Below are 24,379 nucleotides of genomic sequence, written 5' to 3' on the forward strand. Positions count from 1 at the left end.
TGAATTAGTGACCTCCAAGAGCATCTGTCATGAACCACCCTGTTCAGATCTTATAAGTTCAGGTCTGTGGCTTCCTTTTTGGAATCAATCCATCTCTTTTTCTACTCCCTTCTGTTTTTCCCAGCATTACTATCTTTTCTAGTGAATCATGTCTTCTCATGATGTGTCCAATGTATGATAACCTCAGTTTCATCATTTTAGCTTCTAGTGATACTTCTGGTTTAATTTGTTCTAACACCCAATGATTTCTCTTTTTCATAGTCCATGGTATCCGCAATGCTCTCCTCCAACACCACATTTCAAATGAGTTGATTTTTCTCTTATCTGCTTTTTTCACTGTCCAACTTTCACATCCATACATAGAGATCGGGAATACCATGGTCTGAATGATCCTGACTTTAGTGTTCACTGATACATCGTTGCATTTGAGGACCTTTTCTAGTTCTCTCACAGCTGCTCTCCCCAGTTCTAGCCTTCTTCTGATTTCTTGACTATGGTCTCCATTTTGGTTAATGACTGTGCCAAGGTATTGATAATACTTGACAAGTTCAATGTCCTCATTGACAACTTTAAAGTTACATAAATCTTCTGTTGTCATTACTTGAGTCTTTTTGATGTTCAGCTGCAGTTCTGCTTTTGTGCTTTCCTCTTTAACTTTCATCAGCATTCGTTTCAAATCATTACTGGTTTCTGCTAGTAGTATGGTATCGTCTGCATATCTTAAATTATTGAAATTTCTTCCTCCAGTTTTCACACCTCCTTCATCTTGGTCCAATCCTGCTTTCCGTGTGATATGTTCTGTGTATAGATTAAATAAATAGGGTGATAAAATACACCCCTGTCTCACACCCTTTCCGATGGGGAACCAGTCGGTTTCTCCATATTCTGTCCTTACAGTAGCCTCTTGTGCAGAGTATAGGTTGCACATCAGGACAATCAAATGCTGTGGCACCCCTATTTCTTTTAAAGCATTCCATAGTTTCTCATGATCTACACAGTAAAAGGCTTTGCTGTAATCTATAAAGCACAGGGTGATTTCCTTCTCAAATTCCTTGGTCCGTTCCATTATCCAACGTATGTTTGCGATATAATCTCTGGTGCCTCTTCCCTTTCTAAATCCAGCTTGGACATCTGGCATTTCTCGCTCCATATATGGTAAGAGCCTTTGTTGTAGAATCTTGAGCATTACTTTACTTGCATGGGTTATTAAGGCAATAGTTTGATAATTACTGCATTCCCTGACATCACCCTTCTTTGGAATTGGGATATATATTGAACGCTTCCAGTCAGTGGGCCATTGTTTAGTTTTCCATATTTCTTGACAGGTTTTTGTCAAAATTTGGACAGATTCAGTCTCAGTAGCTTGTAGCAACTCTATTGGTATGCCATCTGTTCCTGATTATTTGCTTCTTCCAAGTACTTTAAGAGCAGCTTTCACCTCGCATTCTAAAATTTCTCATTCTTCATCATACGGTTCCTCCATGAATGAATCTGTCATCCTGGCATCTCTTTTATAGAATTCTTCAATGTATTGCTTCCATCTTCCTTTTATTTCATCTCGGTCAGTCAGTGTGTTCTCCTGTTGATTATTCACCATCCCTACTCTTGATTTAAATTTCCCTTTAATTTCTCTAATCTTTTGGAACAGGGCTCTTGTTCAACCCTTTTTGTTGTCCTCTTCTATTTCTATACAGTAACTATTGTAATAGATCTCTTTGTCCCTACATACTAGTCGCTGTATTGTTGCATTTAGGGTTCTGAACATGTTTCTATCTTCTTTTGCTTTTGCTTTCCTTCTCTCTTTAACCATTTTAAGAGTTTTGTCAGTCATCCATTGAGGTCTTTCTTTTTAACGAGAGGTATTGTCTTTTTGCATTCTTCACTGATAACGTCTCTGACTTCATTCCATAGTTCTTCTGGTTCTCTGTCAACTAAGTTTAAAGCCTCAAACCTGTTCCTTATTTGCTCTTTATATGGTTCTGGGATGTTATTTAAACTGTATTTTGGCATTATGATTGCTGTCAGCTCTACACTGCATCAGCAGTGCCGGTGGGGGCTGGAAATTCCTGGGTGGTTGGCAGGGAAGCAAAGTCCTTAGCCAGCAGTCTGGCCATAAATCTGCCAGGTCTTAGGAGGAGGGAATCTGATAAGGGCCAGGCTTGTCCGAAGTGTACTTGCCGAGTCAGGAGTCCAGAAGTGAGGTCAGTAGAGGGCTGGGATCAAGTGCTAAGGGGTCAGTCCGAAAGAGGGTGCCAGGAAACTAGGAACACACAAGCCACGCCTGACGTTGCAGTCAGCAACAAGCTGCAGCCAAGGTGTGCCTTATAAAGAGCACGGTTGACAGCAGGTGTGAGTCCTCAGCGTTTGGGCCTTAAGGAGACAGGCCTGCCTCTCTTCTGCCTGACCTTCTGCTGTCTACGTTCTGCAGGTGAGGGGGGAGTATCCTGTGCACTGTCTGTGTCTGGCTGCAGGGACTCCGCTGTATCTGGGGTGCTCTGCAGCTGAGGGGGAGAAGGAGCTGGATTCTCAGGAGGCTCCTCCATGTCTCCTTCTGAGTCTGCTGCTCCTGGGTCTGCTGCTGTTACTCCCGAGTCGTCCTCATCTGAGGAGTCCTCTGACGGGGCCATGACACTATCCCCTGCCCCACGACCAACCCTCCGCCTCCCACCGGGGCCCGGCTTATCTGGGTAGCGCTGGTGGAAGCGCCGGACCAGACGAGGGGCATGCACCTGCGTCGCATCTTCCCACGAATGTTCCTCAGGGCCGTACCCCTGCCAGTCTATGAGGTACTGGAGGCAGCCCCGATGCCTCCAGGAGTCCAGGATCTGCACCACTTCGAATTCCTCTTCCCCGTTGACTTGTATCGGTGGTGGGGGCCGTGGTTGACTACCCAAGGGGTGAGGCGGGAGAGCGGGAGTCAGCAGTGATCTATGGAAGACAGGGTGAATGCGGAAGGAGGCAGGGAGTTGGAGCCGGAATGCCACCAGGTTAATTTGCTGGGTGATCCGGAAGGGACCTACGTTCCGAGCTTCCAGCTTGTGAGACGGCCGTTGTGAATGCAGGAATTTGGTCGAGAGCCATACCCGGTCCCCTACCTTCAGCGGAGGGCCTGGTTGGCAGTGGCGATCAGCAAAGCACTTATACGTGTCCTTGGCCTGCTCCAGCTGCTCCTTCAGGACTGCCTACAGGGCCTGCAACTCCTGCAGCATGACATCCGCAGCGGGGACCGGCGACGGGGGTCGCACTGAGGGGAAGAATCGGGGGTGGTAGCCGTAGGAGGCAAAGAACGGGGTCTGGGACGTGGAGGCATGCACGGAGTTATTATATGCGAACTCCGCCAGCGGTAACAGATCCACCCAATTGTCCTGTTGGAAGCAGGTGTAACACCGCAGGTATTGTTCGACGGTGGCGTTGGTACGTTCTGTTTGTCAATCTGATTGAGGGTTGTGGGCAGAGGACAAGTGGATCTGGACATTCAGGGCCCGAAACAGGGCCTGCCAGAACCGGGCGGTGAACTGGGCTCCTCAGTCAGAGATCAGGTGGTCGGGGAGGCCGTGCAAACAGAAGACCTGGGCCAAAAATAGTTGCACAGTTTCTGGGGCAGAGGGTAGTCCGGCACAGGGGAGGAAATGGGCCATCTTGGTGAACAGGTCTATGACTACGAGGATGGTGGTCATTCCCCGGGAGGCTGGCAAGTCCGTGATAAAATCCAGGGAGACCGAGTGCCAGGGCCCTGGGGGGGTAGGCAGTGGAAGCAGGAGCCCTGGGGGCTTGCCGGGGTGGCTCTTGGCTCGCTGGCAGGTATCACAGGCCGCTACATAGTCCTTGACGTCCGCTTGGACCCGGGGCCACCAGAAATCCCATAGGACCAGGTGGAGGGTTTTATATGTTCCAAAATGCCCTGCAGGCTGTCTGTCATGGTAGAGGTGGAGCACCTCTCCCCACAGAGCTCCCAGGGGAACGTACAACCGGTTCCGGTGGTACAAGAGGCCCTGATGCAAGGAAAAGGGGCTGTCCCGGGCGGCCGTCCCGGACTGGAGCTCTCGCTGCTGGGCCAGGGCATAGGGGTCCTTTTGCTGCTGCTCCTGCACCCGGTCCAGGAGGGGTTGTGGTTGGTGTGTAGCGGCGAAGTTCTCTGGGCGGAGGATTGGGCGAAGGGGGCGATCGACCTGCTCGGCTCGGTATTCCGGCTTGCGAGAGAGCGCATCTGCTAGGGTGTTTCGGCGGCCAGGGAGGTAGGTGACCATGAACTGGAACCGGGAGAAAAACAGGGACCACCGGATCTGGTGTTGGTTCAGCCGTCGGGCACTTTGCAGGTGCTCCAGGTTTCGGTGGTCTGTTCGTACCTGGGCCGGATGGCGTGCCCCTTCCAGGAGATGACGCCAGGTCTCGAAAGCTACTTTGATGGCCAGTAACTCCTTCTCCCAAATGGTGTAGTTCTGTTCCGAAGCGTTGAGTTTCCGGGAGTGGAACGCACAGGGGAGCAGGAACTGCTTGCTCCCCACTGGCTGAAGTAGGACCGCTGCCACTGCCTTATCTGATGCATCGGCCTCCACTATGTAAGGTCGGGTAGGGTCGGGTTGCTGGAGGATGGGTTCAGATGTAAAGGCGTGTTGGAGGCGCCGGAAGGCCTGTTGAGCGGCCTCGGTCCAAACAAACTTCTCTTTGCCTCGAAGCAGGTCTGAGATGGGCATGGTGAGTTCGGAGAAGTGGGAGATGAACTGGCGGTAATAGTTGGCGAAGCCCAAGAAGCGCTGAACATCTTTGGGGCTTCGCGGAGCTGCCCAGTGGAGGATGGTCTCAGTTTTGGCGGGGTCCATCTGGATACCCGAGGGCGAGATCTGATGGCCTAGGAAATCCATGGTCATGAGGTCAAAGGTGCATTTTTCAAGCTTGGCGAAGAGGCGGTGCTCCCGCAGGCGCTGCAGCACCGCTCGAACGTGCTCCTTATGTTCTGAGGGGTTCCGCGAGTAGATCAGGATGTCATCCAAGTAGATCACCAGGAAGTGGTCTAGGAGGTCCCAGAAGATGTCGTTCATGAAGTGCTGGAAGACGGCAGGGGCGTTGCACAAGCCAAACGGCATCACGGTGTACTCAAAGTGCCCATAATGGGTGCGGAAGGCCGTCTTCCACTCATCGCCCTCCCGCATACGCACCAGGTTGTAGGCCCCTCGCAGGTCTAGTTTGGTGAAAATGCGAGCGCCCCGCAGCCGCTCTAACAGTTCTGGGATCAGGGGCAAAGGGTAGCGATTCCGAACTGTAATCTGGTTGAAGGCGCGGTAGTCATTGCACAGCCGGAGTTCCCCACATTTCTTTTTGACAAAGAGGACAGGGGCGGCTGCAGGGGACGTGGAAGGGTGAATGAACCCTCGGTGCAGGTTCTTGTCTAGGAACTCTCTGAGGGCTGCCAGTTCGGGTTCTGACAGGGAGTAAAGCCAGCCCACGGGAATCTTGGCTCCGGGGAGCAGGTCAATGGGACAGTCGTAAGGACGATGGGGCAGCAACTGGTCTGCCTCTTGCTTCCCAAACACATCAGCGAACTCCCGGTACTGCTCCGGTAAGGCCTCGAGCACGGAGCTTGCCTCCCGGGTCATCAGGATGCGCTTCTTTGGCCTCCAGCAGTTGGCTTGGCAATAGGGGGATCCGAGGGTCAGCCGGCCCGTGGACCACTGGATGATGGGGTCGTGCCGCTGGAGCCACGCCAGGCCCAGCACAACCGGGAAGTGGGGTGCGGCAGCCAGGTAGAACTGGAGGCTTTTCTGGTGCTCCCCCAGGGCCACGTCAAGCGGCACTGTCTCCTGTACTACAGGGCCCGAGGCGAGAAGCCGGCCATCAATAGTCTCCACCAGGAGGGGGCGGCGAATGGGTTGACTAGGAACCCGGTGGAGCTTGGCAAAGGACACGTCCATAAAATTGCTGGTGGATCCCGAGTCCAGCATGGTGGGTACTTGTAGGGTCCCCCTTCCGGGGACTGTCAGTGCGATCAACACGGTCAGATGCTTGGGCGGTGAGGAACTGAGGTGGCAGGCCCCTTGAACCATGAGGTTGCCCCGGCTCAGGGGCCTGTGAAGGCCAGGGCATGGACGTTTCCTGAGGCAGGGGCTGTGGGTCGTTTCGTGGAACACTGGGCTGCAAAATGTCCCGGGGCCCCACAATACAGGCAGAGGCCCTGTTGCCGGCGTCAGCAGCTTTTCAGCCACAGAGAGATGTGGCCGAGCCCCTCCCAGCTGCATTGGTTCTGCTGGGGGTGTAGAGTCCTTGCCTACGGGCTCCGAGGGCCCAGCCACTGGGGCTGATGCTCTGTAGACAGAATTCAATAAGTCTTTGTCCTGCTTCATTTCTGTCTCCTAGGCCCCATTTCCCCACAATTCCTAATTCTTCTCTGTTCCCTACTTTTGCATTCCAATCCCCCATGATTATCAGCACATCTTGTTTTGGTGCATGATCAATTTCTTCCTGTGCTTCTGCGTAAAATCTCTCCAATTCCTCTTCTTCTGTGTTTGCCGTCGGAGCATAGACTTGGATGATGGTTATGCTGATAGGTTTCCCATTTAATCTGATTGATATAACTCTGTGTGTGTGTGTGTGTGTGTGTGTGTGTGTGTGGAACCTTTCCAACAACCCTGTGAGGTAGGGCTGGAAACCAAGGCAACTCACAACAAGAAATAAATCCATTTAAAATCCAGTACCCATAAAACAAGTATGAAACAGTTGCAAAACAGCCTAAAGTGGCATGATTCTAAATTTTGGGATGGGTGAGTGAAGTTCCTTATCACTTGAGATTGCAGTCCTGTACACACTTCTCTGTTTGAGTCAACCCCATTGAATACCTTGGGACTTGCTTCTGAGTAAACATGCATAGGATTGACTATAAATATATTTACAGGTTCTGTAAATAATAAACATATTTGACAGTCATGCTTACATAAATATTTCTTCATACTATGACCTGATAAGTATCTGATTTCAAACTATGGTTGTACATCACTATTTCCTCTACATTTTAAGTGTACCCTTCTTCCTTGGGGTGGTCATGGTCCCCCTCTATTGTTTTCACCCTGTGGGTCAGATTGGGCTGAGAGATGGTGAGTAGCCCATGGTCACCCAGTAAACATTGTAGCTCATTTCCATTTTAAAAATTAATTAAAACAATTTACGTGCAGGCAAAGTTTATTAATTAGATCCACACAATATATTTAAAGCACATCCAACTCACATTTAAAGCACATGGCTTCCCCCAAAGAATCCTGGGAAGTGTAGTTTTCCCCTCACAGTTATAGTTCCCACCACCCTTAACAAACTACAGTTCCCATGATTCTGTGATGGGATTCATGTGCTTCAAATGTATGTTAAGTGTGCTTTAAATGAATGGTGTGGATCTGCCCTAGTTGTGCTATGCATTCACTAGTGAATGGAAAAGAACAATATTAAAGGATACTTTTGTAAACAGGGGAAGGGCTGTAGTTCAGTGGTAGGGCACATTCTTTGCATGCAAAGGTCCAAAATTCAATTTCTGAAAAAGACTATTGCCTGGAATCCTGGAGAGCCAATACTAGTCCATGTCATCAGTACTGAGCTAAATGCTATCAAATGGCCTGACAGTATAAGGCTGATTTCTTTGTTCCTAAAAGCAGAAAGAGACCCAAAGGCCACAGTGACTCTTACCGGAAGCAAGTAGGCTAGATTAAATGTTCCCTACCCAGGCTCCCTAAGCAAGTGAGAAAAGCAGGTGAAGCACCATGGAGGTGATGATCCCTTCACTTCAGCTGGACTTGGGAACACCCTCATTTAGCTAAGATTTCTATCTTAATTTCCAATCAGAGGATTTTTGTTTGTTTGTGTGGTATCCTCCAAGCAACTGTGGTTGATGCTGAATGTATCGGGCTTAATGACATCACTAGGGCCCATCACCATGACATCACTAGGGCCTGCCCCTGAAATCTCAGGGTTTGGGATGCTTCTGATCTGGCAACCATATTTATACTCTGTTAAGCACCATGCACATTTATTTATTTATTTTTAATATTTAGAGCTCAGCCTTTACCCAAACGTCCCAGGGTGGTGTACATATACATATTAAAATCACAATCAAGATGCATTTATTTATTTTATTGCATTTATATCCTGCCCTTCCTCCCAAGGGACTCCAAATAAAACCAAAATGAACAAGTTCATCATTATTAAGAAAATACAAGTGGCAGCAGGAACATAATGAAAACCCACAATGCATCTCACCTCTCCCTAAACTCCTGGACCAAGAGGTGCATCTTCACTTGTCAATGAAAAGACAGTGATGCTGGAGTGCAAAACAACTCAGAGGTGAGGTCATTCTATAAGCATGGAGCCACCACAGAGAAGGCCCTCATGGCCCCCTCTGCTATAAACTTCGTTATATGGTGGGACCACCAGTACCCTCCTCCCACTGAAGATCTTAAATCATGGGCAGGCTGGTGTAAGATGGCATAAACATCAGAGCCTGGATGAGGTTGCATTCCCTCTGAAGGAGCAGGTATGCAGTTTGGGGGTACTCCTTGATCCAACTCTGTCACTTGAAGCTCAAGCGAGGAGTGCCAGGAGTGCTTTCTGCCTGCTTCTGTTGGTACACCAACTGCAACCATTCCTGGACCATGACAGCCTGACTACAGCAGTCCATGCATTGGTAACCTCAAAGCTCAATTACTGTGACACACTTTATGTGGGGCTGCCCTCCTATCTGGTCTGGAAGCTACAACTAGTGCAGAATGCGGCAGCCAGACTGCTTACAGGAGCAGATTACTGGCAACACTGCTGAAAGAGCTACACTGATTGCCTAATTGCTACTGGGCCAGGTTCAAGATACTTGTGTTAAATTCACAAAGCCCTAAACAGGCTCAAAATATGTTAAGGACCACCTGACTCCCTATGTTCCATCTTGATCACTGAGATATTCTGATGGGGCACTTTGGTGGTTCCCCATGCCCCTGAGGTTTGGTTGGCCTCCACCAGGGACTGAGCTTTTAGTGTGGTGGGCCCTGCCCTGTGGCGCTCCCTCCCAATAGAGGCTCGGCAGGAACCATCCCTCTTTTCTTTCAGGTGTCTCTTGAAAACCGAACTTTTTAGACAGGCCTTTTATCATGATTTTTTTTCTTCCAACCAATGCAGTATTTGTTGGTGCTTTTATTGTTGTTTTTAAATATGTTTTCATTGGTTTTTTATTTTATAATGTTTTGTATGTTGTAAGCCGCCTTGATGTACTTTTATGAAGGTGAGGCTTATAGATACATACATACATAAATAAATAATAAGAGGAGACAGTGCTATCATGGATCAGGAACAACTATCACTCCTTAAAGGCAGCACTTTGAAGTGGCTGCCACTCCAGTCCTGGATGGGCATTATTTTCTGCCCATCAAATAATGTGATCTTCTGTTTGGATGGATAAGAGTAAGTTGCAAGGTATCACCTTTTCGGGGGTGGTAGCTCAGTGTTAGAGCATGAACTTTGCATGTAGAAGATTCCAGGTTTAATCTCTGGCAGCCATAGGTGTAGCTGGAAAACATTTTTGCAAGCAATTTTCTCTAATATGGTGCATTTTTGCATGCTCTTTTCACTGATGTATGCTTTTTGTGCACACTTTCCCTTAACAGACACATTTTTGTACACTTTTTTGTTTTTGGTTGGAGAACTGCATGGCAAAAATTGGAGAAGTGTACATTTCAAAGGACAGCTCTGATGGTATCTACAGGAGGTCCTCACCTGCAGAACGTAGTGATTGACTGGGTATATAAGGGATAAGACGGTCTTTCAGGTATCCTGGTCACAAACTATATAGGGCTTTGCACACCAAAACTAGAACCTTGAACTTGGCCCGGTAGCAAATGGGCAGCCAGTGTAACTCTTTCAGCAGTGCAGTGACATGTTGGTGATACTCTGCCCTAGTGAGCAGTCTCGCTGCTGCATTTTGCACCAGCTGCAACCTCTGGAACAACCTCAAGGGCAGCCCCACATAGAGCACATGGTAACTGGAAGTTACCAGTGCATGATCAACAGTGGGCAGGCTATTGTGGACCAGAAACGGCTGCAGCTGTCTTACTAGCAGAAGCTGGTAAAAGGCACTCCTAGCCAATCAGGTCACCTGGACCTCTAGCAACAAAGATGGATCCAGGAGCATGCCCAGACTACAGACCTGCTCTTTCAGAGGGAGTATGACCCCATCCAAAGCAGACAACTGACCAATTATCTGAACTCGGGAACCACCAAGCCACAGTGCCTCCATCTTGCTAGGATTCAGACTCAGTTCATTGGTCCTCATCCAGCCTACTGCCAAGTCCAGGCAGCGGTCCAGGACTTGCACAGTCTCTCCCAATTCAAATGTTATGGAGAAATAGAGCTGTGCATCATCAGCATACTGCTGACACCTCACCTCAAATCTCCTGATGACTGCTCCCAAGGGCTTCATATAGATGTTAAACAGCATGGGGGATAAGATGGTACCCTGCAGCACCCTGCAGCACAACTGCCAGAGGGCCAAAAGACAGTCACCCAATGCTATTCTCTGAGAATAACCTTGGAGATAGGATCAGAACCACTGTAAAACAGTGCCTCCAATACCCATCTCACCAAGTTGGCCCAGAAGGATACCATGGTCAATGGTATCAAAAGCTGCTGAGAGATCAAGTAAGTGTAACAGGGTCGCACTCCTGCTGTCCTTCTTCTGATAAAGGTTATCCATCAGGGCAACTAAGTCCAATTCAGTCCCATAACCAGGCCTGAACCCAGACTGGGATGGGTCAAGATAATCTGTTTCATCCAAGAGTACTTGCAATTGCTGGACCACAACCCTCTGAATCACCTTCATAAGAACGGGCTATTTGCAACTGGTCGGTAATTGTCACAGACCAATGGGTCCATGGTGGGCTTTTTCAGGAGCGGTCAGATCACCGCCTCTTTCAGAGTGGCTGGAACCATTCCCTCCTGCAATGATGCATAGATCACACCCTGGACCCACTCGGTCAAGCCCCCTCAGCAAGCTTTAGTAACCCAAGTAGGGCAAGGGTCGAGAGGACACGTTGCTGGCCGCATCATTGGAGGCACCTTGTCTACATCATCAGGCCGCATCAACTGAAACAGTTCCCAAGAAGTTGCAGCAGACGTTGCACTGGACACCTCATTGGGGACTACAGTAGATGTGGATGGGGCATCAAGACTGCTGTGGAGGCGAGCAACTTTACCCTCAAAATGCCTTGCAAACAATTCACAGTGGGCTCCGAAGGGTCTAAAATTCCATTTCCTGATGTCAACAGACCCCTGACGATATGGAAAAGCTCCACTGGACAGCTACTTGAAGATGCGATGGAGACAGGGAAGTGGGCCTTCTTCGCCACCCTCACTGCCACATTGTAGGCGCAGTTATGATGTTTTACTAATGCCCGATCAGCCTCGCAGCATGTCTTTCTCTACTTGCACTCTGGCCATCGTCCAGCCTGTTTCGTTGCCCTTAGCTCACTGGTGTACCAAGGTGCAGTCCAGGCTCCACAATGCCACAGAGAGTGCTCGGGGGCAACTGTGTCATGAGCCTGACACACCTCGCTGTTCTATAGCATGATAAGGCCTTCAACAGGGTCACCTGCTCTATCTACCTGGAACTCCCCCACAGCATTCAGAAAGCCAGTGGATTCCATTAGTCTCCAGGACCAGACCATCTGAATCAGTCCACTACCCCTGCAGGGAAGGATTGGAGTCATAAGTCTAGATTTCACCAGGAAGTGGTCTGACCATGACAATGGGGTGACATCCATTCCCCTATCGCCAGACCACCCCTTCTTCCATCTGGAGCAAAAACCAAGTTGAGGGTGTGCCCTGCCCTATGTGTTGGGCCGGTGACAACTTGAGATAGCCCCATGGTTGTCATGGAGGCCATGAAGTCCAAAGCTGGAACACTAGAGACAGCCTCCGCATGGACATTGAAATCACCCAGCACTATTGTTCTGGGCTCCTCCAATACCACAGCTGAGATGGCCTCCACCAGCTCAGTCAGGGAAGCTGCCGGGCAGCAGGGTGGACGGTACACCAGCAGCAACCCTAGTTTACTGTCTCCTTGGCTCGACAACAGGCACAAGCCAGCTCCAAGACAGAGTGGTTTCCTGATGACAGAGATGGAAGTTCTGTAGACCACAACAACTGCTCCCCGCTGTCCCTGCAGCCTGTGCTGGTGTTGTACCAAGTATCCAGATGAGCAATGCTGGGTGAGATCAACTCCTCCCCGCTCACCCACCCAGGTCATGGAAATGCACACCAAATTGGCATCTTCATCCACGATGAAATCATGGATGAGAGTGGTCTTATTGTGTACCAATCTGGCATTAAACAAGAACACACACAGGCCAATGGGCCCAGCAGATAAGCAAAGAGGAACCCATCCATGAGAGGAGCGGCAGCAAGGAACAAGGCGTAGATAGCCCCACCTTCATCTTCTATGGTAATTCACCATCTCCCCATGGCTATACTTTCCTCTACCCATGATCACTGAAATTGGGGTGGCATCATGAATGAAATAATGTATGGGAAATAATATATGCCTCTGAACTTCTATAGAAAACTGCATCTGAGTCATGGAATTCTCCTACACAAATGAGACTTGACATTTTGTTTCCTTGGGTTTTTTGGTCAGTACCTGGCCTGATCCTGATAGATCCATTGATAGATGATGGATGCCCCCTCTTCAGCACCTTTTAGCTCATGAGAGAATGAATCCAGAGAGCTGATCTGCATGGGAAAACTATTTCCACACATACATCACCTTTCTTGGATCAGGAAACTGATAATTTGTCACTTTCCATTTTATAATTCCAAACCTTTTCTTAGCTCATTGTCCTTTTGGCTGAGTTTGGCACAAAAATACCACTTTTCACTTTGGGCGAGGTGCTATCATGCAGCGTTAAGTCAACAGCTTTAGTGACTGACAATTCCAACATTGCCTCCTAATCCTATCTTTTAGTAAGAAGACTGGCTTCAGCAGGTTATCATTGTGTTCAAGTCTTAGTAGCCCTAAAGGGGAAATGCTGACAAATCCCTCCACAGGTTTCCTGAAGGCTTGACATATAAAAATGTTTAAAAAAAGGTGCTTGCTTTTTCTTTTGAGCCTGTTCAGAGTTAGTTTTTAGAAACAGTCATAAGTCTTCATAAATACTATTATTACTGAGTTCTGGATTGAACTGTAAATTTCAATTCACTTCCTCAGGTGTGTGTGTGTGAGAGAGAGATACAGAGCTCAACCAATTAATGTTAGATATCCATTTCACCTGTTTGAGTAATGGCAGAGCAATCCTTACCCCCATCAAAGACCAGTGGAGGAGGGGATTGGATGGGGTGAAAGTTCAGCTTTACTGGCAGGGAGGAACTGTACTGGTGGACAGTTTGCTTGCACCAGAGTCCCCCAGAATGCCCACTGAAAGCTCCACCAGTGTAGATGTACTATCAGCAGTAGAGTCTGATCCCAGGTGTTGTGAGCATGTTGGAATGGCCTTGGATCCACTGGATCCAAAGTCCCCTTGCTTCCCCTTGTTTCCTAGATTGCTGTCCCCTATTAAATATACCAGCTTGAAACTGGTGTAATTCATTTCACTCACTGGTTTCTATAGGAAGTGGGGCATTTAAACACTAGCAAGAAACAGAAAAAGAAAAAGCTCTCTACCTCCCACCCTGGCTGCCTGACGCTTGATTCCCCACTGCCTCTGCTACCTAGGACAGGTATGTTAAAAAAAAAGTGCTCCTGATTAATCAAGACAGTGCATTTACTTACCTTTTAGAGTATTTTACCAAAAAACCAAAGGTAGCAAGGATTGTTTTAAAAGTGGCATTTTGCCCTCTCTGTCATAGGCGATAATGCCTCTTCTAATATGGTGATTACCTCTGTGATCACACAGCAAAACTGATCACACACCAAAACAAGATGTGCTGATAATCATGGGGGATTGGAATGCAAAAGTAGGGAACAGAGAAGAGCTAGGAATTGTGGGGAAATGGGGCTTAGGAGATAGAAATGAAGCAGGAGAAAGACTTATTGAATTCTGTGAAGCCAATAATTTGTTTCTTGCAAACACATTTTTGAGCAACCAAAAAGATGACTGTGCACATGGACAAATAGTCCATCACCAAATGGTCAGTATAGGACTCACATCATTGGTAGCAGGAGAAGTTCCATACTTTCTGCAAAAACAAGACCAGGAGCAGACTGCAGTACAGATCATGAACTGGTCGTATCGAAAATCAGAGTAAAGCTAAAGAAGAACAACAAACCAGTCATAATGCCAAAATACAATTTAAATGACTTCCCAGAAGCATATAAAGATCAAATAAGGAACAGGTTTGAGGCTTTAAACTTAATTGACAGAGAACAAGAAGAACTATGGCGTGAAGTCAGAGACATTATCAGGGAAGAATGCAAAAAGACAATACCTCTCGTTAAAAAGAGAGAAAGACCTCAATGGATGACTGACAAAACTCTTAAAATGGTTAAAGAGAGAAGGAAAGCAAAAGCAAAAGGAGATAGAAACACAGTCAGAACCCTAAATGCAACAATACCACGACTATTACATAGGGACAAAGAAAACTATTACCATAGTTATTATAGAAATAGAAGAGGACAACAAAAAGGGAAGAGCAAAAGCCCTATTCCAAAAAATTAGAGAAATGAAAGGAAAATTTAAAACAAGAGTAGGGATGTTGAATAATCAACAGGGGAACACATTGACTGACCGAGATGAAATAAAAGGAAGAGGGAAGCAATACACTGAAGAACTCTATAAAAGAGATGCCAGGATGACAGAACGAGAAATGTAAGGTGAAATGTAAGGTGAAATGTAAGGTGAAAGCTGCTCTTAAAGTACTTGGAAGAAGCAAATCACCAGGAACATATGGCATACCAATAGAGTTGCTACAAGCTACTGAGACTGAATCTGTCCAAAATTTGACAAAAACCTGTCAAGAAATATGGAAAACTAAACAATGGCCCACAGACAGAGTTCAATATACATCCCAATTCCAAAGAAAGGGGATCCCTGGGAATGCAGTAATTATTGAACTATTGCCTTAATATCCCATGCAAGTAAAGTAATGCTCAAGATTCTACAACAAAGACTCTTACCATATATGGAGCGAGAAATGCCAGATGTCCAAGCTGGATTTAGAAAGGGAAGAGGCACCAGAGATCATATGGCAAACATATGTTGGATAATGGAACGGACCAAGGAATTTGAGAAGGAAATCACCCTGTGCTTTCTAGATTACATCAAAGCCTTTGATTGTGTAGATCACGAAAAACTATGGAATGCTTTAAAAGAAATGGAAGTGCCACAGCATCTGATTGTCCTGATATGCAACCTATTCTCTGCAGAAGAGGCTACTGTAAGGACAGAATATGGAGAAACCAATTGGTTCCCCATCGGAAAGTGTGTGAGACAGGGGTGTATTTTATCACCCTGTTTGTTCAATCTATACACAGAACATTTCATACAGAAAGCAGGATTGGACCAAGATGAAGGAGGTGTGAAAATTGGAGGGAGAAATATCAATAATTTAAGATATGGAGACGATACTATACTACTAGCAGAAACCAGTAATGAATGCTGATGAAAGTTAAAGAGGAAAGCACAAAAGCAGGACTACAGCTGAATGTCAAGAAGACTGAAGTAATGACAACAGAAGATTTATGTAACTTTAAAGTTGTCAATGAGGACATTGAACTTGTCAAGGATTATCAATATCTTGGCACAGTCATTAACCAAAATGGAGACCATAGTCAAGAAATCAGAAGAAGGCTAGGACTGGGGAGGGCAGCTATGAGAGAACTAGAAAAGATCCTCAGATGCAAAGATGTATCAGTGAACACTAAAGTCAGGATCATTCAGACCATGGTATTCCCGATCTCTATGTATGGATGTGAAGGTTGGATAGTGAAAAAAGCGGATAAGAGAAAAAATCAACTCCTTTGAGATGTGGTGTTGGAGGAGAGCTTTGCTGATGCCACGGACTGCGAAAAAGACAAATAATTGGGTGTTAGAACAAATTAAACCAGAACTATCACTAGAAGCTAAAATGATGAAACTGAGGTTATCATACTTTGGATGCATAATGAGAAGACATGATTCATTAGAAAAGACAATAATTCTGGGGAAAACAGAAGGGAGTAGAAAAAGAGGAATGTCAAACAAGAGATAGATTGATTCCATAAAGGAAGCCACAGACCTGAACTTACAAGATCTGAACAGGGTGATTCATGACAGATGCTCTTGGAGGTAGCTGATTCACAATGTCACCATAAGTTGTAATCGCCTTGAAGGCACATAACAACAAAAACAACAACAACCTCCCCTCCCCTTTAAAATCTGTTGGCTTACTCAAATGCAAACTGATGTAGGTTTAATTGTTTAATAACTCGTGTGAATTATTGGCTCTGGGGGAAATCCTAATATATTTATTTTTATAACTATATTTATATCCCTCCTTTCCTCCAAGGATCTCAGTTTGGCATGCATGATTCTCCCCACTCCATTTCATCTTTATAACAACCCTATTGGGTAGGTTAGGCTGAGAAATAGTGAGGGTCACCCAGTGAGTTTCATGGCTGAGAGAGGATTTGAACCATAGTCTACCAGGTCCTAGTCCCACACTCTAGTCACTACTCCACTGTCTTTTCTTGGAAGCAAGTCTCATCGAACTCGATCAGATTTATTTCAGAGTAAACCTGTATTGCACTGTAAGATTTCTTTAACTGGGTGAGAGTCCTGATGTACATTTGATTATGTAAACTCACATAAAAAATACATAATGCAGACAGTGGCTTGGATCAAGTGGTTGTGAAAGCAGAAGTCATTCACAATGGTGCTTTCCCGCCCCCTCCTCCTTGTCTCCACTGCAGATACCTACTGGACATCCTGCAAAGGATAAAGGTGGATCACAATGGGAAGAGGTAGCAGGAGAAAACAAGGTGGAGTCAACTTATGTGAACAGCCACTCTACTTGCCCAAGCTGCCTCTGTCCAATTTTCTCTGATTCACCCCTTCCTACTGCAACCACATCCCGGCCCTTTCCTGAAGATTCCCTGATAATCAAGAGAAGACTTTCATGTAGGGTGGCCACTTGCACATTGCCAGAAAGAAAGAATAATGTGTCACTGATAAAGACAAAAAAGAGAACAAGAGAATCCAAGCTGTAGTCCGATTTTCTTCCTTTCCGTCAAAAAGTCAGCACTTCTTTAATTTGGCACCTATTTCTGTGCCCTTTGGCGACAAAAAAAGTGCCAGATTGAAAAAGCAATGTCTTTTTGATGTAAAAGAAGAATTCCTCCTGATTCTTCCTTTTTGTCCTTTCGAATGCAGTCTCTATTCTTATTCCATGAAGTTTGTAATGCCTGATGTCATTTATTGTAGGCCCAGAAAAGGTGGGCATGGATTACCACAATGGTCTGGGAGGCCAATTTCTATAGGCCAGATGTCCCCCAGTACTACATTAAACATTGGAACAAACAAACCCTCTTTAGGCATTCAAGCAACATGGAACGGGTGGGTATATAGGTGGCAAATGAGCATGCCCCTCCCCCAGTGTCTCCCTCCTGCATGTACCACTCTGACCTCCCTTGAATGGAGAAGCTTGAAGGGTGCACTTGGATGAATGCACTGGAAGCCTCTTTGCAATCAGGAAACCTGGTAACACTGGGTTCCAGATCCCATGGAGACTTCTAACCACATTCAGCTGAATGTGCTTAGATGCTCCCTTCAAACATTCCCAATGTGTGCATGGGGACATTAGGAGTGAAGCTTGCGGATCCAACCCTGCTGCTGCCTTCACACACTCAGGTTGAAGCAGGCTATATCACTCATATTTTATAGGTGAATACTGAAAAGAACAGAAGTAAGTGAACAAATTAATCATATGTATCGTTTGCATGCTATATATATATAGTTTGCATGCCAGTTTTTTTTTACTGTTAAGTAGTTTACTTGTTTTTTAAAAATGTTAAATCCTCTGATGCTTTTCATGTTGAGAAACATCTTTAATTCAGTTTCTTAATAAACAGACCTCTGGTAATAAGGTTCCTCTTGCATGTAAGTGGGGTTATCAGAATCTGGTCCATTCTGAGCAGAGCTCAATAAATCTTCCCAGAATTACTCTCCTTAGAGGAATCTGGGTAGCCAGATGTTGATTGTGTACACATTGTTTTGTGTTGCTTGCATAAACATTATAATCACATATAGACAACAGCAGAGCTACAATATTTAGAAAACATTTTTCACACCTCCTTATTAAGCAAGACTATGAAAATTATGACTCATCACTGCACCATTGTTTTTGCCTGTTTTCTTGTGCTGGTTGAATAGTCATAGACAGCTGGTATTAATACAATAGGTAGTGCTTAGGGAATTAATGGGTGATGTAGAACACACCACAAAGGTATCTGTCAACTGGAACAATAAGCCCTATTATCGAAGAGGTATGTATTTGAAAATGGTGCTCAAATGAGAGTTTTTCAAGCAAAAAAGACATACCTTGACTGTGATGCAAAATTAGTTTTTAACAATTGCATGAAGTATGCCAAAAAAGAGTGCTTTTATTTTATTTGTGATCATGAGAGCATTTAGGCGACTAAGAGTAGGCATATACGTGCTCCTTTTCTCTTTTCTCCTATCAAAACAACACTAGAGTGCTTATGCTCCAGGGAGATTTGTATAGAATCTGACGCTTGTATCAGCGCCGAAAAAACACACACAACAAAATTACAGTCTGAGGTGATGCAAATGATATCCTTGGTGCATCTTCCCCAATGCTCCTGCAAGGCTCTTGACAGCTGATGGTTGGATTAAACAAAAAGACCAGTAACTTATGACTATTAGCTCAAAGCAATCATCTCTCATTATTTCAATTACATGGGTAAATGCATGCAATCATGTATCAAATCACTTTTCCCTTTTGAAGAGGTTCTTTTCAGAGTAGGATTTCTGCCAGAAAAAAATGTGCAAATATTTACACTGGTTTTTCATCCAACTGCACCTTTGTTTGGCAAAACTACCCAATGGCTACAATTCTGAGTGATATTTTGGAGGGGGGAAAGAGCGGCAGGGAGGGGAAGAAAAACAAAAAGGGGGAAATTGGAAACAGTATACAGATATTTCTCTCTTTCTCTTTTTGGTGCCTCATTAGCAGTCTGAAAGGGAGACACCTTCCATTACCTATTGCTATCTGACCTGTCAGGATGAATGTGGCTCCTTTGCCTTAAATCACACTACCTGTGAATAGAACTCTGCTGGCCAATTCAAGGCTCTTTAGGCAACTGTGATTGATGACTCAGTGACTAGGAGAAAATTGCCTACAATGAATTATTCATCAAGCTCTCTCTTTGCTGTTAAAGTAGCTGACAGGAAAGTTCTGACACTGCCTAAGCACAATTCACTTACAAATCAGTTACAAGGAAATATTAAAAATAGCTGCACTAAAGCATACCGGCACAGTATCAAGTTGGGGCTTTTTTGCTGCCTGCATCACTGCGAACACGATCGGTCCTTCCCATGGAACTAATGGCAGAAAAGACAGTGATGAAAGAAGAAGAAGCAATGTCAGCCATAAAGGCTTTGCAACAATATGTTGTTTTTGATGACTTTTCACTCCATTGAAAGGCAAACAGCTCATCAAGCATGCAGCAATATTAAAACATTTGCCATTCAAATCAATACTAATTGTTATTTGGGAATGCCTTGTGATTTAATGTGTGCAAAAAAATCATACATTGGGAATGGGAACAAAAAAATGAAAAAGCAGCTAGATGGGGAAATCTCTGTTTACCGGCAAACAACTAGCAAATGACAGGCAAACAGCATTTCTAAAACCAACAAAGGCTGGTCCCTTTTGACCTGATCTCAGAAGCAGTGAGATTTCTGCTGGGCATAGTTAGAGGACTCTACGGTTGATGATATAGGGTTATAGGTGAAAATGAATAATCAGTATGGTCACTCTCTGAAAAGGAGCCAAATTGTTGCATACAATCTATCTCTTACTGAAGTCAACAGCAAAAATTCACATTGATTTTAACACAGCTGGATCAGACCGAATGTTACTTCTATTGGTAATAATAGCATTCTCTGCTTCAGAAACATGTCCTGCTTGAATCAGGCAAATTCTTCTTTTAGCCAGCATAGCAAGGTCCCCATCTTTTGACTGCTGACTCTGGTTATGGGGGTGTGGGCTTACTGGAGACCAGACTCTTAGAGAACAGCTACTGGTATTGGATAAATATTAAGCTTAATCACTAGGCAGAGTCATCTCATTATATGACAAGTTCAGCAATCAAATATTCTGCCTAAGCAGAATGTGGGGATACATTCCGTGGTGATTTTCCAGAAAAGGGATGGGCAAAAATACTTTGAGTCTAAAATATCTTTGCTTAGCTTAGGGGGCTGGATTGGATGATTCAGTGATGTCTCCCAGCTGATTATATGCTTACTTTATGTTCCTAGGCATGCTTGTTAGAAATAAGTTATATTGAAACTGATGGAAATTCAGCATATTGTCAGCCTATTAAAAATTAGTTTTGAATTGAGTAAGTACAGAGGTGCCTGGCTGGAGGGCTGGAAACCATAACCATAAAAAGATTCTTGGTAACTCCTGTTTAACTCAGAACATTTGTATGTTAGGATGAAGGACTGACCATGGGTTGATGTCCAATAGATATGGCACAAATATCAGTGATTTACCCATTCATTGATTTCCCCTTTGACCGACCCTTAGGCCATCAACAATAAATAGGGAAGTATTAGAATGGCTTTCCAGCTATCTATTTCATTTTCAGCCCTAAGATATTTAGCAGCTCAAGTGTGCTTTTGTTTTTTTTTCTTTCCACAGAAAATTGGCTGAAAAGCCTAAGCTCTCCAGAATCAATATTACTGCAAATCCACAAATAAGACAGCAGAAGAAACTTGAAAATCAATGAGCCCAGTGGACAGTATCTGCTCAAGAACCCCTTTTTTATTTCCAGTCTGACTGGTGTAACTCCACTGCCTTTAAAACAGGAGCTATTTCAACATCAACATCCTTGCTACAAATAGCCAAAAGTAACACTAGAATAATACCTCTATTAGGACCAACTGAAAGGTGCCAAAAAAGGGAACGCTTCTGAGTTCACCAAAGCTCTTTATCATGCTAGATTTTAAGCAAAAACAGAGAAACAAATAAACCAAAAGGGGCGAGGGGTGTTGTTTGGCAGAGCAAATGAAAAAGCCCACATCAACAGCTTGTAATAATCTTAATATAGAACAAGGAGGTGTTATGCAGATCTAATCATACTAGGTCAGGAGATGCCAATGTGGTGCCCATGGGTGCGCATGGGCCCACAGAGGTTTTTCTTGGTCCCTGCATGATCACATCTGTCAATGGAAATTAGAAAGAAGTCTTGAAAGAAGAATTCTCTGGTTTACAAATATGCCTATAGGCCCCAAAGGTTTGGCAATCCCTGTGTTAGGTTATGCTGAATGCAAAAAGGGTTTTGGTTATACCAAATCCCCATTAGGGATGGTAACCATGCATACCACCTTGAACTTCTTTGAAGGAAGTTTGGGATAAAAATGTAATTCAATAATCATAACCTCCAGGGACAGAGAAAAATGTTGCATTTCTTTGGAAAATATAAATAGCCCACGTTGTTTGTTTCTATTTCTAGCACTGATAGATTGACATTTATCTAGGAAAAGTTGTGCTAAATCATATCAACTTCTTTATTACAATTACACCGCTCAGATCTCCTTGCCCAGTTTGCTGAGAAAAATGGCCACTTTATTTGTGTACTATATTGTACTTTTTTACAGAACACATTGTCATTGCTTCTCCAATATTTCTGTTTGGGTATGCCATTCATGTATGCTTTTTTAAAAAATATTTTATTATTTATTACATTTATATTCCATCCTTCCACCTAAAGGAGCTCAGTGTTCTTAAATAATGTTGTTAAATTAAATGTAATTAGGCGAACTCATGAGGTGCTACTTTTATTTTATCAAAATATTGCAACTATCTATTGCTTTTTGAGTGATGCACAACATAATAAGCATAATACACAAATTCTGCACATAACTTGCATTGATTTTGTGGCATTTAGACTTACCAAATATTCTATTATGCCTACCAGCATGTGAAAAGTTCAGGGGCGTCACTAGGGCGGTGCAGCAGGTGCGGGCCGCACCGGGTGACACCACCAGATGGGGGTGACACCCAGAGCTGCCCCCCCAGGCACCGCCTAGGCACCAACAAGAGCCTTTGCGTGCCACGCCGGCTGCCTTCCTTCCTTGGCTGTTAGAAAGTGGCAGCGGTGACAGCGCGCTCCCGGGCCCTGTCGTTCAGCCATGCGCTCCTAGAAGCCGCACGCGTGCGATCGCTCACAGTCTCAAAGAGAAGGCGCTGCAAGCCGCACTGGGTGACACCAACCCTAGTGACGCCACTGGAAAAGTTTACCATATTCAATTCTCCACTTTCATTTACATCACCTAGAAATGGAAGCCTTCCTCAGATGGTAGAAATAGAACCCAGATCTTTACTGCATATTGTTTCTGGCTTGAGAAGTGTAGGCATGATAGAACAAGCACTTACAGCACACAGGTAACTTTGTTGTGTTCATGTGTATTCCATGTCCCTCTAAAAGCAATGTCCTGCCATTACAAGTATGGTCAAAGAAACATAAACCTTGATTACTGCCGCCTCTAAGAGTAGAGAACACTGCTGTTTCCTTGTGCTGAGACACCATTGTCAGTTTTAATCTATCTGGTATTTTAAAGCCTCTTACATCATAAAAGGCCAGTTCTTCCCCAGATCCTGTTATGGTTCAGTGTCCTGGTGACTATTCCATTTGATAAAAACTCCTTGTAGAAATGAAAAACAGAGAAGTGTTTGCAGTGGTTCTTTTAGAATGGTAGAACCTCCCTCCTGTGTAGATTTGTTTTTGCTAGAACATATTCTGGAAGGACTTCAAGACTTGTTTGTTTGAGTTGGGTTGTTCTGACTAGGAATGGGGAGAGGTTCCCACCAATAAATCCTTTCACATTTAAATAAAATGTGGGGGGGTTGCACCTCTGTATGTAAAAGGTCCCAGATTCGGTCCTGGAATTCCCCAGACAAAAGGAATCTAGGCAGCAGGACTGGAGAAGACACCTTGGATCTTAGAGAGCTTTCATCAACCAGAATAGACATTGCTGCGGTAGATGGTCCAACTCTCTGAATCAGTAGCTTCTTATGAAGACCACCCCAAGTGTTTTGCTGCTTGAACATGATGATACCCCTGCCCCCTCTAACACCATGTGTAGATGCTAATCAGGCCAGCAGTTTCAGCACTGACAATGGGACAGCATTCACCACAGCTGAGGGCATAACAACTAGCACAGGGGCAGAAGTTAAGCTGCGTGGCACACGCAGCTAGGTCCTCCAACCTTTGTCACTAATTCATTGCTCTGCTATGCACCTTCTTACTGCCTGCTCAAACAAATGCTGCAACACATGAATTGAGGAAAACATGAACATATGTGATGCCTACTACAAGGCATGACCTGGGCCAGATGTGTCTCTGCCTGCTTCCTCAGTCAATGGCTTTTCCCAAGATGGTGCTGTCTTCGATGCCCTGGGAGAAAGTAAATTGGTGGTACAGCCAACATCTCCTGGTCAGCATTAATAAGCAGGCAGAGCACTGGCTTAAGAAAATTGGAATGGTTGGTTGGCTCACTGTGAAGGCTCAGGAGGAACAGGTCAATAAAGCAGCCACCTCATTTTGACTAATGGTAGGGCTGGCTCTGCTTTTTCTGGTCATTATTTTTTCTGATTAATATTTTAATAACTTTTAGAAATTGTGAAAGGGGACAATCTACTCCTCATCTATTGCCCAGCCCAGCACAGAATGGATCTGCTGCCCAGTCCATCAGTGCAAAGCTCCCTGTTCCACCTGCCCAAAGTGCCATCAGATGTCCAGCTGGCAGGCTTCCCACCCCCAAAGGATGTCATAGCCCTTCTCCTTGAGATGGACATTTCCCCTGTTGGGACAGTGTGGCAAATGGCCTCAGAGAACCACTGTAGTTCCTCAGATTGAGCCAGATGCTTTCTTGCTGATCAGAGAAGCTATAATGGGTATCCCTGGAGCCAGATCCATTGAGTAAGGTAGCCCCAAAACCCAACTAAGTAAATGTTTGTTTATTTATTTTATTATTTGATTTATATCCCACCCTTCCTCCCAGCAGAAGCCCAGGGCAGCAAGATGTTCACTAGGATACAGGCTTCCAGATATAGATCTTCTTATTTGGGGCAGGAGCAGGCATCAATCGGATGTAGATGTTTACTTGCACTACATTGCTTTCAATCTAATGCACATATGGACACT

Source organism: Rhineura floridana, chromosome 2 (assembly GCF_030035675.1).
Source record: "Rhineura floridana isolate rRhiFlo1 chromosome 2, rRhiFlo1.hap2, whole genome shotgun sequence".
In the NCBI taxonomy this organism is placed as follows: domain Eukaryota; kingdom Metazoa; phylum Chordata; class Lepidosauria; order Squamata; family Rhineuridae; genus Rhineura; species Rhineura floridana.